The sequence below is a fragment of the Poromitra crassiceps genome, assembly GCF_964638095.1.
Source record: "Poromitra crassiceps genome assembly, chromosome: 4".
Classification (NCBI taxonomy): Eukaryota; Metazoa; Chordata; class Actinopteri; order Beryciformes; family Melamphaidae; genus Poromitra; species Poromitra crassiceps.
In genome coordinates, this window is record NC_139626.1 from 10,182,530 (window position 1) to 10,200,833 (window position 18,304).

Here is an 18,304-nt window from a genome sequence, read left to right on the forward strand (position 1 = left end):
TCGTGTACATGAGATATTTTAAGGTTCGCACACGGAGTTGCTATATTTATGCATCTATTGAGGCGTTCCTAATTCAGGTAATGGTGCATTCCATCTGTCCATGTTGTTCATTGCCTCCACGTGCCCAGTCCACACAGGCTCTAATGGTTTCTCCTGATTAGGGGTCGAAATATTCCCATGTGTGGCCGCTATGCGTCTGTGGCGTCTGGTTACCAGTCTCACCCTGCAGGCCACTTTGAACATTTCACTACCGCCTGTCCAATGAAGACACAAGCCCATGATGTCATTTCCTCCTCGGGGGGCTTCTGCTCTTTCCCTGATGGTAGCAGGAGGGCTTCCTGCCAGTGGAGCGAGCACTATGGTCCCAAAGATGGACCATTCATTTTGAACTGACATCCTTGATCACCTTGGGCATGACTTTTACTCATTTATTTTAGTCTTCCTGAAATGAAATGTATGGGGTTTGTACATTTGGGATTATCTGACCAGTAAAGGATCTTGAGTCACAGCCAGGCCACGGTGGCGCAGTGGTTAGCATTTTTCTTTCCAATATTTTATTTTAAATTTTTCAAAACAATGCACAAACAAGACAAACGAACACGCTCAGACACAAGAAAATAAAATAAAACATACTATTATTGATTACCAGCTGCATAAAGTGCTTGTAGGAGATATTGTTCCTGGGATCTCACACAAGGGGTCCATGAGAAACCAGCCAGGCGAGTCACCCGTCACCCCGAACTTCATCAAGGTAGGCTAGAAACGGCTCCCAAATGATTGAGAACTTTTTAATTGAATTGGTCCTCAGAAACCTAAGGCCAAGTTCAGACTAGGAGGCCAAATCTGATTTGTGAACTTTAGTGACCTATTAAAGGGGGACTAACCCCCTAGATATGTATTAGAACAGTGATTTGAAAATACCTATGGAAAAAACCAAGAAATGACATATACTCTTGTCTATACTAGACTCTTTGGCTGTGTTAATGACTTTATCCAGATTGGTTTTATGAGTCTGGATGCTCCAAGTCTGATTTGTGTCACTTGTCCCAAACCACATATGGAGGTAGTTTCCAATCTGCTTTCGACTGATGTGACTTCAGTGCGGACGCGCAGATCCACCAAATCTGATTTGAACGTCACTCGCAACTCGTCATCAAATGCTTCTGCACAGGAAAACCACGTCACCAACATACGTATTTACTGACGCCCACATCGTTATCAAAGCAACCCATGCAGATAGGCTGTTTAGGTCTGGACACACAGATCCGACTTGAGAATCAGATTTGTGGCAGTGCGGACACACTCCCAAATCAGATTTGGGAAACCAATCGAGATAATGATGATTAATGACTTTATCAGCAAATCAGATTTGCCTGTAATGTGAACATGGCCTAAGTCTCTCCATCCGTATAACAGAGGTCATGTCCGTCAACCACAGTTGGAAAGAAGGTGAAGAGGATGACTTCCACTCCTTCAGAATCAATTTTTTGGCAGCGCGCGGTGGTTAGCATTGTCGCCTCACAGCAAGAAGGTCGTGGGTTTGAATCTCCGCCGCCGCGGCCCTTTCAGTGCATTCAGAGTTTGCATGTTCTCCTTGGGTTTCCTCTGGGTGCTCCGATTTCTCCGCACATGTGCATGGGTGCTGTTCATGTAATATCATAATCAAGTAAAATGTGTAGTATGATATATGTAACCTAGTGTAGTATGATGTATGTAACCTATGTTGCGTGTACAATGTACATGTAGTATGTAGTAGTATATGACTGTGACAATGCTATGTAAAGCCCTGTGAGACATGCGTGTGTGATAAGGGGGCTATAAACATAACTGAACTTTCAAATTGTCAGTTGACTTGTGTCGGCTTCCCCAGGGACCTGCAGGCCCCCCCCCCCCCCCCCCCCCAAGGGCCCCGCATCACACACGGATGAAACATGGTTGATCCCCTTGTGGGATAACAACATAGATGTGGCTGTGATCTGGTCTTGACGCTGAGCCTGTGTCATTCCTTATGCTTCAACGCTTTGAACAGAATGCTCTCAGGAGTGGAGAGCATCATGGAAATATCAGGCGGCAGTTCACAAGCTGCGCTGACACATGGGGACACCCAGGGACTCTACATCACAGAGGCTGCACGCTTCCTGGTTAACCAAAACAGTGACTGATGTGGAGATGTGAGTAAACCTGAGCCACCACCTGTGGCTCTGCGGAAGCAACAGCCACTGTTCAGTTCTCCATGAGTAATGGATCACAGTATTATATCACTGGAGGATACAAAACGACCATAGTTCCCATTCACTGTTCATGTGCTGCCATCTGCTGGTTAACGCTATATTTCTGTGGAATAGAAAGAAGCACCTTGTGCAAATAGTTTGATTAAACATATTGAGAAATAACAAATTGAATAGTTAGCATTAAAGAAAGGTCGTATTATTTTTGCTTCAATATAAACATCTTAAAAAAATAAAAACTTGTATTCTCGGATTTCCTCTGGGAACGTTGAGATGAGCTACACCTGGATCTGGTTTGCTTTTCTCTGCTCACAACCTATTTGATAGATAATATGAGCTTTAGAAAAAACGTGTTGACCTTCGTTAGACTTCCAGGATGTTTGATCGCGGGGCAATCCAGCCTCCCAGAGGAGCAACAATACCAGAGAGGAGGAAACAAATAGACTGAGGGAGGCAGCCACTTCCTCCTGGATACCCCAGGATATAAAAAGAAGATGGATAAATTTAGCTGTGTGCCTGTGTTTGCATTTGTGTGTACAGCTGTTAGAGTAGGTTAATGTGCCCTTGTGTGTGTGTGTGTGTGTGTGTGTGTGTGTGTGTGTGTGTGTGTGTGTGTGTGTGTGTGTGTGTGTGTGTGTGTGTGTGTGTGTGTGTGTGTGTGTGTGTGTGTGGTTGGTTGTGCGTGCTTCTGTGTGAGTGTGTGTATATATAGTGGTGGAAAAACGTGAGTCAGAAAGTGAGGATGAAGGGACTCATACGGTGGAATGCCCCAGCAGCAGGACACCATCGGGGGGGTGGGGAGGAGGATGGGGGGGTGGGCGGAGGATGGGTGTTGGGGGAGGCGACTGGGTCACAGCAGTGGGGCCCTAGGGTGCTCAACCAGGGATAGAAGGGAAATACTGTAGGGATCCTGTATAGGGATGGTCTGGCCAGCTGGTCATCTCCTCATTATGTTTGCAGGTGTCAAGAGGTCAAGAACGGCCCGTCCACTTCGTCTGAGCTTGAGTCATGTGCTCTCTCTCATTAAACTCCCCAACAACTTCTGCTCATCATGGTGCTCACATACTGAGACATGTCTCATGTTTGCAGTTTGTATCCATCATGCTGTGGGAGATTCTGTTGTCATGGTGACATCTGTCTGTCTCTCTGTCCATTTATCTGTCCATCCCTGACCAGTGTTGGGCAAGTTCATTTCAAAATGTAATATACTACACATTGCTAGTTACTTTCATTTGAAAGTAATAAGTTACTTTACAATATTACTGTCTGTGTAGAGAGTAACTTGTTTACTTATTACACTACTTTTGCATTACTTTCACCAAAACAACAGCAGCAACAGAATGACATCGCTGCCCCGGAACCATCCAGAAAAAGAATGTCAACCGCCACGAAGTCAGTGTAAACAATCCAAAATTCTAAAAGTACGGGGTACCACACCTGTACTTACAGGGTAGGTACGGGGTACCACACCTGTACTTACAGGGTAAGTATGGGGTACCACACCTGTACTTACAGGGTAAGTACGGGGTACCACACCTGTACTTACAGGGTAAGTATGGGGTACCACACCTGTACTTACAGGGTAAGTAAAGGGTACCACACCTGTACTTACAGGGTAAGTACGGGTTACCACACCTGTACTTACAGGGTAAGTACGGGGTACCACACCTGTACTTACAGGGTAAGTACGGGGAAACAATAAGTGAATTTACCCTGTAAGTACAGGGTACCAAATCTGTACTTACAGGGTAAGTACAGGGTACCAAATCTGTACTTACAGGGTAAGTACAGGGTACCAAATCTGTACTTACGGGGTAAATACGGGTTACCACACCTGTACTTACAGGCTAAGTACGGGGTACCACACCTGTACTTACAGGGTAAGTACGGGGTACCACACCTGTACTTACAGGGTAAGTACGGGGTACCACACCTGTACTTACAGGGTAAGTACGGGGTACCACACCTGTACTTACAGGGTAAGTACTGTTAGGTATTGCACACAATGCACAGATGTTCTACATCATCTCTTACTGTTGAAGTAGTTTGACAGTGGAACAATACTTTAACATGGGCTTGAGAGCCACATCATTATGTCACTGAATACATCTGAATGCTTTGCAACATGGCTGACAGCCAAGTGTAGGAGCCATTCATGTCATTGTGTCTGTTTAGTTGTGGCATAATACACCAAGTTGACCACTTGGTGGCAGCGTAGGCAGGTGAGGTCTTCACCAGACAAGGGGATCAAAGCAAAGAAAATCTGACTGAACATTTTGCCAGGCATACTTTAGCTATTTCAGGCTTTTTGAAGTGTCTGATTTTTCCCACCGTGTGGTCGCTTCCCATAGGTTTTCATGTAAAAAAAAAGGTGGACAGTGTACATATCACACTCATTTCACTCTAAAGTTCCCAAACACCCAGTAATGATGCATGAATTGGATTCCAGGCTGAATCAGTAGGCTATGTTATAGGTTCCAACATAGACATTAGCGCGCAAGATCCCTAGTTTCTTACAATTGGCGAAGCCTGGAGTGGGGTGTCTCTAATATAAAAGGTTTCTGGTCAGACACACACAGTTCTTCCATCATAAAGTATTTTGATACAAATTACAAATACTTGCTCAAAACATGTATCACAATACAAATACAAAATACTCGTCGGAAAAATGTATTTGAAATACAAATACGCATTTTGTATTTTGAAAATACATAAAAATAAATTTTCTAAAAACTGATAAAGAGCTGCAACAATTAGTCAATCCATCGATTCATTGCCAAATATTACATTAATTGCCTATTTTGATGATCTATTAATCATTTTGAGCCATTGCTGTAAGGAAAATGTCCTAATTATCTGATTCCAGCTTCTCAAATGTGAAATTTTCTGGTTTCTTTAGATGGTAAATCCTCTCTTTAGTCCTCTGTGACAGTATTCTCCTTTGTGTACCCTCTAACACAGTGGTCCCCAACTACCGGGCCGCGGACCGGTACCGGGCCGCAACGCATTTGGTACCGGGCCGTGACCCGGTCTGATGACATCACAATCGTGACCCACACTGCTACCACACACACTGCCACCCACTTTGCCAATTTTAATTAAGAAGATAATTAGTTGTGTCTTTCTAATATGATACACTGTGACTGGTTTGAATATGCAGTAAACCGTTTCATTTGCAGATAGGCCAGCACATGCAATATCTAATCATCAATTTATATTGACACCAGGGCCTTGAAGAGGGCCAGAAAGATCATGGCTGACCCATCCCACCCGGGTCACGCCCTCTTTTCCATGCTTCCTCACGGTAGGCGGCTACGCCTGCCAATGACTCTAAAAAACCGTCACAGACTCAGCTTCTTCCCCTCAGCAGCACGTCTCGTAAACCAGTCAGGTATCCCCCGGTCCCCCCCCCCCCTAAGGGGAGCTGCCTCGGGCCTGAACCCTTATCCAAATATTTGCACTGCCCATACCTGTATGATCACCAAATATTGCACTTTCTTGTCCTGTTGTTCCACTGTATTTGCCTCGTTTTGCACTGTCCCTTTTATGTGAAAAAAGATTAAGCACTTTAATGCCAAAACAAGTTCCTATATGTTACATAACATAATGGTGAATAAATGATATCTGATTCTGATTCTGATTAGTAATTGATCTCTGGGGGAATTTCCACCAATACAAGGCTTCATACTAGTTTAGACAAAGAAGTGATGTGTCTGACTCAAGACCCACCCTACTCTGCCTCTGATTTGTGGTTGAGTTTGTTCTGAGGGTAAGCCAATTAGAGGTGACATGTCACTTTTTTTTCTCTCCAGTTTAAACCTGTGTCAATGGTAAAAATGTGTCAATTTGAATGAGTGAATGAGTAACTCCCCTGTAAGTGATGTTTGTGTAGATGGGCCATTGTATTTAATTGAGCAGTATTCTGCCATATGTGACCTGTATGCAGAATATATATTATGTGGGGAGACATTTATTTTTAGCATCATTATAAAGCAACAGCACAGTAAAGAGGATATTAATCTAATATTATGTCTGTAGTTCTTTATAGATCTAGCCTCTTAATTTTGCTCTCAAAGTGCACCAGATTGAAGCATTTTACTTTAAAATTGACACAATTTTCTTACCGGGGCGGCACAGCCCCCCCTGGACCACCCACGCCGCGCTAAAATGACCTCGGTATTTCTCAAACCCTGGCTACAGCCATGTATGCATTTAAAATACAAGGTCTGAAAGTATTTTGATACAAATTACATCTCATTTTTCTCTGTCCAGCCAAATACAAAATACAAATTACAAAATACACAAATGTATTTGAAATACATGTATTTAAAATACTGCCCATCTCTGCTTGTTTCACCGACAGAGAGTTTGTCTAATGCTTCTTTCAGTGGAGAACTCAATTGAAAGAACAAATGAAAAAAATCACATCTTCAAATGCGCTTGAGTTTGAAGTGTTTTTTCGGTTTTATTAAACAAAACAATAATCGTAATCTGTAGTCTGTAAGCTGTAATCGACAAAAAACTATGTACATGTTGATTATTTGTCTTAAATGACAGTGAGCCCTGACACCACTATACATCAGATGGCAATAAGCCATTTTGTTGTAGGCTCATAGGCCACACACCCATTTAGGGGGACACCCACCATAGAAAAAGACTGTACAAGAAGCCGAAAATACTTCAAACTATTTACTGTCACTAATGATAAAAAACAAACAAACAAAAACACTATTATTATTAACATTTTCACATTTAAGATGAACTGAACTGGCAGGACCGGACTTGTTCCTCAGCACAGCCTACACCCAGCCATGCTAGAGCTACTATGGGGGCTGGGGGAGGCCTGCACCGGGGAAGCATCACCATGGAGCCGTTGGAGTCGGTGGAGGTCTGGGGCTGCAGCTGGGGGTGACGGTGAGGGGCTGAGCGTGGAGGTCTGGGGCTGCAGCTGGGGGTGACGGTGAGGGGCTGAGCGAGCTAAAGCCGAGCTGTGAAACTGGGGGGAGAATTGAGACATGGTGGGAATGGGGGGAGGAGCTGGCTTGCAGGGTTGTTGCTAGTCAGTCATTTTGCAGCACAGAAGCAGCCATGCTCTTGATGATGGGAGACTTGAGCTGAGGAAGCAGGCTGATCATGGAGGCTGAGCTGCTGGCCAGGGGCGTCGCTAGACCCTGGCTTCCGGGGCTAGAGCCCCGGATGTTTTTTTCCTAGCCCCGGATGTTTTTTTCCTTTTTTTTTTTTTTTTTTTCCCCCCCAATAAACAAAGTCTGGCATTAATAATCAGTACATTATACAAATCAAATCAGACTAAACATTTACAAAATTGGAACAGACAATCAAATAAACAACAAAATAAAATAAATAAAGCAAAATCATTAAGTCAGAGTTCTAAACAGTTTTCTAAAAAAAACAAACAGAAAATATCAGTAGGCTATGCAGGACCAAATTATCAGTTACTATTGTCATAGTGTGTCATTACATAATGTTTCTGCTTCACTCCTCACCACCTCCTCTCCACACGAGCTCATCATCTCACTATGAAATTATTCAAACAAATGACATGCGCCAACATGCACAGCATCACAGTAGCTACAACTATGAAATTATCTTATGTTATTTAGTTGTTTAGTTGTGAAGATATTTTCTGAGATAAATGGGCCTTGATGCTCAAGGCCCATTTATCTATACCAGAAAATATCTTCACACAGAATATTATTAACCATACAACCTACAACGCTAGCATCAGCATGGAGCCACAGCCATCCACTCCAATGTCTATAGAAGCTAACGTTAGCATGACTGTCACAATAACAATGCCTTCACTTCACAGTTACATTAAACAAAACCACACATCACTGCTTCATTAAACCATTACAACAAACAATACGTTGTTCCCAATTCCAGCTAGGCGCTTTTGATTAGATAGAACCGTAGGTTGAAGAGCGACATGTGTTTTGCGACCGGCCGGTGAGCACACCTTACGTCAAGTAGCGTAGATATAACATCACTACGTCCGCTCTAAGTTTCAAAATAAAAGTACCATATGATACAAAAACGGCACCATCAGAATTTAGGTTTACAGGAAGCGTGTACCTTAATAAAATACCTTCACAGGAGTTACTGGGGGGGTTCGTACCATTGAGATATAATATTTAATCAAATAAAATATGTAAATTTGCTAAGTGGACTCCCGCCAGAACCCTATCAAGGACCTCTGGTGGTCCCTGGACCTCGAGACCCACTAATCTTGTTCTTCTGTATCCATCTCAAATGACTCACAACATGGGTATTTACGGATTGGAAAAACCAAAATTTTTGGAGTGGGGGGGGGGGGGGGGAGCCCCCTCCCCCCTTACCCCCCCTCCCCGTCGGGGTACCTGCCTAAAGCCCCCAATGTCTTCAGGACCTAGAAACGCCCCTGCTGCTGGCGTATATGTTCCTGACAGTCTGCAGGGAAATACAAGGCATTAGATCATACTAGAAACCTATTTCATCTTATTGAGACTGCACTGTAGGCAATAGGCATCTAACTCACCATGAACTTGGTTTTCCCCTCATTCACTGTCAGCACATTTCTGGCCATACGCTGCATGACCGGCTTCAGGTGGGCCTCGTGGTACGTTGAGTACTGCTGCTGTGGAAGAGACTGCAACACAAGGGAGGAGAGAGATACATTCAGTCAAGTGTTGTTTGATTCTTTAAGTCCTGTCATTTGCATTATGAACTCATGTTGACTTGCTTCAGTCAACCTTTGACTCCATTTGTAGCTCTATACATGATAGACTTCAGCTCACCCATGACCGCCCATCCAGCAGCAGCTGGGAGAGGCAGAGGGAAGCAGCACCGATCTCAGACGGCCGATACTGCACCATGTCATAATCAAGCAGACTCAGCTCCATGAGGTACTTGGCTAGCAGACGTGTCTGGAAAGAAGACTAGACAGAGAGAAGACAATCACTTTGAGAGCCCCGATGACAAACTACATGAAGACAGGAGACAAAATTCCAACTCTCCAACATCTATCTATCTATATATCTATCTATGAAATTCCTTCTGCCAACGGCCATAAATGCATGTAGTATTCATCCCAAGGTGTTGGGAACTATTTTGTGTGGTGTTGTTGGGAACTATTTAGTAGACAAACTCACGCTTTCAACCTTTGAAACCCTCCTGAGAAAGTGGAGTGGCACAGGGCGCCCAAGATCAAAGTTGAGGGCCCTCAACATGAGCTGCTCCATCTCCACAATCTGGGCCTTTGTGAATGCATGGTCTGTGTAGTAGGCCAACTTGTCAATCTCAAGACGGTGGTACCGCTCCTCATACTTTGACGCCAGCAGTATGGCGGTCACACCGACAAGCTGCAGATTGGCGCGAGACACTGCCACTGGCTGGACCTGCAGCATATTAAGAAGAATGTCAGCTAGTTCACAGAAAGCTAAACAAGAAAACCTTTAAAACAGTTTTTTTTTTACCTGTAGAAAACGGTCCAGGATGGCAACCATGAGGTACAACGTCTCCTGAAGCAGCCCGAACCAGGAGTGAACCTCGACCATCCAGTCAACGAGCTCAGCTCGCATGTGTCCAGTGATTTGGGAACCCTGCATGTACTTGGGTCGCACAGCCAGCTGCACCTGTGGAGACAGGACAGAACAAATGGTAAACCGACGAATAAACCGACAGTCTTACCTCAGTTTTCAAAGTAAATGAGGTAAATGGATGGAGGAACAGGTTTGAGGTAGGACTTTGGAATGTATATTTTTATTTGATGTTTGTGTGTATATATATTATGCACTGATCCCTGTTCTTTGTTGTACAGTGTAATCAGCTTATAGTGATCACGGTTATAGTAGTCTGGCTGGACGGAAACAGGCAACTGGGATAAGCCCTCCCCAGCTGCTCTGCAGCTGCTCCCCATTGGAGCGACTGTTTCAATCGCTGCCAGATGTCCGCTCCCCGCTTATTACAAGCTCTGTCATTGGCTCCGACCATGTCAATCAGAGCGGCTTCCGCTCCCTCCTCCCTGTGTGTCGCTGTAAATAGTGCCCTGCCGCCTCAGTGAAAACAACAACGCTAACTAGCTAGCAAGCTAACGGCAGAAACCTACACGCTAGCTCGTTGCTACATGGTGAAAATGGCAAGTTGGATTGTTGGAAACTATTTTCCAAGGGCACTGTCGCCAAGCGCCGCCCATCGCAATCCCACAATTGAGACCTGCGCCGCCAGACTCATCTCCCGGTAGGGAGGGGAGGCTGGCCAGCGAGACTACGGTTATAGTGATCAACCACTTATATTGATGAAAAAGCTTGGTCCCGAATCATTCCTATACACATGCTGTTTAAATAATTTGCTTATATCAATACTGTAATTACAGTGATCATTGTGGGCCTTGTCCCACCTGAGAACAATATATTTTTTTTAACTACAGTAATTGTATTATTTCCTTTACTTACAAACTGCCAAAAATGAGCCAACGAGATACAGCAGCGATACTCAGTGCATGTCTGTCTGTATATGGAGAGATACAGCAGTGATACTCAGTGCATGTCTGTCTGTATATGGAGAGATACAGCAGTGATACTCAGTGCATGTCTGTCTGTATATGGAGAGATACAGCAGCGATACTCAGTGCATGTCTGTCTGTATATGGAGAGATACAGCAGTGATACTCAGTGCATGCCTGTCTGTATATGGAGAGATACAGCAGTGATACTCAGTGCATGTCTGTCTGTATATGGAGAGATACAGCAGCGATACTCGGTGCATGTCTGTTTGTATATGGAGAGATACAGCAGTCAGTGCATGTCTGTCTGTATATGGAGAGATACAGCAGTGATACTCAGTGCATGTCTGTCTGTATATGGAGAGATACAGCAGTGATACTCAGTGCATGTCTGTCTGTATATGGAGAGATACAGCAGCGATACTCAGTGCATGTCTGTCTGTATATGGAGAGATACAGCAGTGATACTCAGTGCATGCCTGTCTGTATATGGAGAGATACAGCAGCGATACTCAGTGCATGTCTGTCTGTATATGGAGAGATACAGCAGTGATACTCAGTGCATGTCTGTCTGTATATGGAGAGATACAGCAGTGATACTCAGTGCATGCCTGTCTGTATATGGAGAGATACAGCAGCGATACTCAGTGCATGTCTGTCTGTATATGGAGAGATACAGCAGTGATACTCAGTGCATGTCTGTCTGTATATGGAGAGATCACGGCATCTCAGTCTGTGGAGAGATGGCGACACCTTTGTCTACGCGAGACCACTGTGTTTGAAACAGCTAAAGGCCTAATTTATTGTATGTATTTTTAAAGTCAATAACATTCCTTTACTTTATATGTGATGTATTCATGTCATACATATACAAATGTCAATTAGCATGAGAAATAAAGAAAAAGAAATCGGTTATAATCATCCACTTATAGTGATTGATTTGACCTGTCCCAAGGTGATCCCTATAAGAGAAGTGCACCGTATTGTTTTGTCTGTCTAGGACCAAGGACCACAATAGAAACAAGTCTAGGACTTTATAGTGTGTCTTTGCTTGATGTTTTATTCAGATGCGTGTCTTTTTATGTCGTGTTTTTAACCTAACGTCAAATCAATCAATCAAAAGCATGATTTACCTCAAGGAGGCGCAGATAGGCATCGATGTCTTCGACGTATTCAGAGCAGCACTGTGGCATGTCTCCAAATCCATCCTGCTCATCCATGTCCTCCATAGAGACGAGCGTCTGTGAGTAAGCCGGGCACAGTTCCATGGGCACCTCCTCCATGCACACATCGGCTGTCTCCTCTGCCACGGGGCGGAGCGGGGCTTCCTCCTCCTGACAGGTGGAAGCAGAGTGATGCATTTTGTGTGTGCTAAAGAGAAGGTGAGTGAGTGAGTGAGTGTGAGTGTGAGTGTGAGTGTGTGTGTGTGTGTGTGTCTGTGTCTGTGTGTCTGTGTCTGTGTCTGTGTGTGTGTGTGTGTGTGTGTGTGTGTGTGTGTGTGTGTGTGTGTGTGTGTGTGTGTGTGTGTGTGTGTGTGTGTGTGTGTGTGTGTGTGTGTGTGTGTGTGTGTGTGTGTGTGTGTGTGTGTGTGTGTATGTGTTCTCTACCTGTCTTTTTAGACGTTTGGATTCTGGTTGGTCAAATCTCCCCTCACTACGTCTCTTCCTGCTGCAGGAAGGGGAAGCCTATGAGGAAAACAGCACAAACAATGACAAACCGCTCTACTGAATTTCTACTTTTTACATTTCAGCTACCATGCACCATGACATCTTCCTCACAAGAAACCTTTCCCACATGTTACATCCACTGTAGCCTATACACAGAGAAGCTAAAGACCTGATCAAAACACAGTATTCTGCCCTCAGTAGCGTGTTGAGGTGCTACTAGTCTCATGATTGAACTAGCTTGGCACATAGCTTAACAGGTTTCTTCAATAAAACACTGTGAAACTACATGTCTTTGATGGTGAGAGGAAACCGGAGCACCGGGAGGAAACCCGCACGAACACGGGGAGAACGTGCAAACTCCACAAAGGACCTGGGATGGACCAGGATTCCAACCCGGGATCTTCTTGCTGTGAAGCAGCAGCTCTAACCACTGATCCACCATGCTTTGCATTGCATTATTTGGATATTTTACCAATTCCAGTTCTGCTTTTCACTTCTCTGTGTAGATATTGTATATAACCTCATGTGTGCCATGTGTTCACTGTAAAACCAATTTCTTTGTGGACTCATAATCAATGAAATAACCCCTTGAAGTACATGTTGAAGACATTTTGGTTCCCAATTTTAGATGCTTACCTGCTTGCTCCCGTCCTCCATGTCTCTCCATTGCTCCACTATAGCTCTGTTCACCTGGTGCGGAGCTGGGGGGTTTTCTGTTTCTGCTGCTGGCACTCTGAAGAACAGGATTCAAGTCAGGAAAACAAACATACAATTCCTACCCGTCCACACACTTAATTACCACCTTCACCAATGTAAATTTCAACTTCAGTTAATAAATAAATCTGTCTGGTTGTTCAGTAGTCTTCGTGTCAGTCCTTGTGCAACATGTTACAGCTGACGTCCTGAAGTCCCACCGACAAACATGATGTGTCCTCCATATTATTATCATTCTCTCAACAATTATAGCTTTCATATTAATGCTCCCATTAATGTCAGTGAGTTCATCCTCTTCTACATGATTCATCATAGTGGAGATGACATCTGTCAAGTGGCTACCAACCTCTTCACATGAGATCACATAATGACCTTGTCCGTTTCTTCAAACATGAGCACTGAAGTCTGCGGCTGCATACCTACAGCCTCATTGTAGATCCTCTACTTGTCATTCATGAGTCCATAAGGAGAATTTTCTGTTACATGTAAATGTGAGGAACAGCAGAGTTTTATAGATAACTACTTGCATAATGCAATACATGGATTACAGTTAGTTCTGGTTCCTAAGCACTGACAATATCCTTAAAGCCTGGATTCATCCATTTCCTTATGGTAAGCAGGAACCCAGAAGTGAGAACGGATGTGTGTGTGAATATTTACAACCTAACTTGGTCAAATCCTTTACATCATGACAAATTACTCTAATTCTAAATGCGTTTTTGAAGGCTGATACATCATACCTACTGCTATTTTTTAATGATGCTCCCGGTAGCTGATGTTTTGTGTCAACATCTTCCAATTTTACAAATTATTATTATTATTATTAATAAAGTATTCAGTGTTTCCCCCAGAAGACTCTCAACCACCTGTTCAATGGTAGGGAGAACTATGGGATGTGTTGCTGCATTTGTTTGACACACAAACAAAACAAACAAACAAACAAAACATTGAACAATTAAATCAAAAATTGAAATGTGCAAAGAAAATAAAGTTTCATGTGAGGTTTGACAGAGCGTTTTAGCTGTGGTCCAGATTGGCAGTGTACCTCACTGATTGGCTGATTTTAATAGAAGTTAAATAACGGCAAACCAGTCTAACCTCAATAGGCCAACAGAGGCGGAAAAACAGAATATAGGTCACAGTCACATCATTCAAGCAATATGATGCACATTCATTGACATTTATATTGCCATGCCATGGTCACACTTGACATACATGTATGATTGCATGATCTCATTGAGTCATTGAGTTTGCAGGCGCCTATAGAACTCCTTTGCCTTTACAGTAACAGTGCAGTTGAGATGATACAAACGGTGATGCTGAAGTGTTTGCTGTCCTCTTCGGCTTCATTTCAAGTGTCAGCCACGTTGCTGCGAGCGCTTCTTCCATGGCAGCCACCTATTTCACAGAGCCCAGTGCATATAAAAGCCATCACACTTGAAGTCACCTATTGAACTCTGCTGAGACACAAACCCCAAAGTTTCACCATTGACCATTTTTTTCCGCCATCTCATTTTAACCTGGATGTGAACTGTTATATAAAACAACATGGTTGCATAAAATACCACGAGCAGCAAATAATATCCTTGAAGAACAATATTACTATTATTTTTTGTCAACAATGTTTTTATTGAAGTTTTCAAAAATAAACAAATATACAAAAGATGTCGGGAAGGGGGGGTGTAAATAATGCTCCGAAGTTGATGAATTGGAATGTAACTAAACGAGTATGTTGATAGTGCAGGGGAAGGCACACTCTGGTTCCAGATGAAATAAAGTGTAATTTAACGCTATTTGACAACAGTTTCGGCCGTAGCCTTTGTCAAGTCTCATACAAACACAGTGCAAGACAGGTGGGCTGATTGAATGGACAACACCTGTCTTGTGAAAGCACACCTGAGTGTGATTACAATGACATCATAGGATCAGTCATGCAGTAATAGGCTACATTTTCGGTACTGGCGCAGATTAATCAAAACATTGATGTCACAGGTAGGCTGTATACCATATTATAAAATGGGTACCTCAAATCAAGCAATCTGATTGGTTCACAGCCATTGTATAATTCCAGTAACCGAGTTCAATAACCCATGGCCATGGGTTATTGGTTACCATGGCAACTCTCTTACTAAATGGCAGCGCTGCGCTCGAGCCAAACAGCTTTCTCCTGATCTGCTGTATGGAGGGTCACTAGTCCTTCAAGTCTTTGTACAATGAGTCATTATGGACGCATGATGGCGCAACTCTCTTACTAAAAGTACGTTACTTGGTGTCGGCATACGGCTCTGGGGCCGGTTGCACCAACTGGTCTTACACTGGTCTTAACTGCCTGTAACAGAGATCTCCGCGGAGACCTTTTTGACCGTTATCGTCGTAACTGCGGTCAACTGAGCCGTGTTCGTCGTAACACCGCCAGTTCGCTGTCTTTGAAAGCACGACGTTAGATTATAACTAACTAGTTGTGTGGCTTAGCCTTCCAAAATGTTGCCGTTAGTTTTTTAGAAGTTAATACATAGAATTGGGAACGTTACATTCAATTTCATTCAGACTGTCTTTCTGGCTCAATCGCCGCCATTGGTGCAACCGGCCCCTGGTCGGGCTTTGCTCTCAGCAAGCGCCAGGATTGGCCAATGTCGACTTCAGTCTCCAGAACGATCCAATCAAATCACCCGCACGTCTATCTTCTTGCTAGAGGTCCCGCCTTACAGTAGTGTTTCAACTGACTCTTAAAGAAAAACCATGCCAGTCAGACTTATAGTATTATTATTATTATATTATTATACTTGGAAACCGTTTTATAAAAGCAATATAGCACTCGAGCAGCGTGTGTTGTGAAATATATCACACTGATAAGCTGTTATCCCACTCGGCCTGCGGCCTCGTGGGATAACAGCTTATCAGTGTGATATATTCATCACAACACACTTGCTCTCATGCTATATTGCTTAAATATATCATGAATATATGTGAATAAATATATTTATATAAATAGTAATCACAGCCTAATGCATAGAGATAAATCCTGAAACCTTGCAACAGTTGTAGCCTAAAGCCAGTGGTTTTCAAAGTGGGGTAATCTATCTATTTTTTTTTAATTCTATCTATAATCTATTTTCACTATAATTCCATGCCATCCATAAGTAACACAATCTAAGCTAGTGTAGAAGTGAGTAACTAGGCTAATAATAACCATAACAGCACAAATAATTGACAAAAATCACAAAATAAATATACAGTATTTACTCTGAGAAATGAAATAATGAGAAAAGGAACAATTATTGATGGTTAAAACTGAATAATGACATCACAACAGTCTAATCCTAATGCTAATTTAAAATGAGATATTCCTCTAAATCTGTCTTCAAACTGCAAGAGAAAAAAAAACGCCCAAATTTTTGTGACCGTCTGGTAAACAACTCTCTAATTGTATTCTAATAAACCCTGTCTGACATTTATGAAACAGAAAGTTCAATACTAGGGCAGACACTTTCAAATGTACAGTTGATCCACCCGTTCTACTATGAATCACTTAATTCAATGGAAAGGAATTGCTTCAAAATGTCCCCATTCGATGGGGTGGAGTTGTACAATCTCTACAACCCAGTTTCCCTGGAGATTGTGAATCAATGATTCATAGTAGATCGGGTGGTTGATCAGAAAAGCAGTTATGAAAACAGATGGCCTTCCGTTTCAGACAGTTCTAGGCAGAGAACAAAGTACTTTGATTTCACGTCAGACAGACAGATCACAAATTTGCAACACAAAATACATGCAAAGGGAAGCTACCTCCCCTGTTTCCAAGCTCACCAGCCGCCACTGAAAACTATACATGACATCGCTTATATTTTGACATTCTGAGTGAGAGCAGAAGTAGCTCAAGAGTCTGATGTATAGGCATGTTGTGTTAAAGTTGTGTGAACTGTCGCAGTTTTTAAAATGTAAACAGGAACAGAAAAAGTGGAAGCAAGCAAGCTCAAAGTCAAAATTGTGATCAACAGTGGAAAAAGGAGCTTTGTGGTTTCCTTTTAGAGAAAAATGTAATGCTTGCCCGACCGTGTCTCCTATTTTTTGAAGTTGTACATTGTATTGTAAACCTGTGCAGGTTACCTGTGTACCAACACTTCTGCATTAAACCTGTGCAGGTTACCTGTGTACCAACACTTCTGCATTACATTTTTCTCTAAAAAGAAACCAAGAAGCTCTTTTTTCCACTGTTTAAAATGTAAACAACATAGAGTGAGACATTCAAGGCTGGCTCCAGTGTCGTTTCGCCCCAGTTTGTTTACCAAAATGCTGCTCGGCTGACCCCTCGTATAAGCTTGTCTGTAAAGTGGCATCACTGCCTGGAGTGAGAAGGGGCTGGTTTCCTTCAGAGACCTATACACATAGATGGCCATTTTGCGTCCTTTGATCTTCTGAGGAGGAAATTTGATTTGCCCAACACACATTGGCTTATATACCTACAAGTTAGAGCTCATGTTCGATCCAAGATTCATGACTTTGAAGTAATCCCAAATGAACATGCCTTTTTTGATGTTTTGTTAAGCCCCCCCGACTCCAGGCATCTTATTTCTAGATTTGTGTGTGTATTTGATGGCTGCACCAGAGCCCCCACTGAGAGGATAAGAGAGGCGTGGCAGGAGGAACTTGGTGTTGATTTATCAGAATTTATATGGGACAGGAGTCTATGTGGTCCAACTCTGCTCAATCAACAGCAGACACCAGCTGATCCAATTTAAAGTCACTCACCGTCTTCATTATTCGAAATCTAAGTTGCACAAGATCTACCCCTCGGTCTCACCACTTTGTGATAGGTGTCAAGTGTTAGAGGGTAGCTCCAAGGCCTATAAAGTAACCCTTCAGCCGGAGGCGGAACTTGCCATCTTCGGCTGCTCTGAATCTTCTCTGCTCCTTCCTACTGCTGTGCAGCAGTCTCTGACGCAGGGGACGACTGTCGCCAACAGACTCATCCTAAGGGAGTGGAAGTCCCCCTCCCCACCTTCTTTTCAGCCATGGCTGTCAGACATGGTTTCAGTTATACGTATGGAGAGACTCGGGTTGCTGAGGACCAATTCACTTAGGAAGTTTTCTACCATTTGGGACCCATTTATGGCCTACTTGGACGAGGTTAGGGGCAACGGGTAACTCACCCAACTGATCTCTCGTTTACTCCTCACACTGGATTCTATATATCG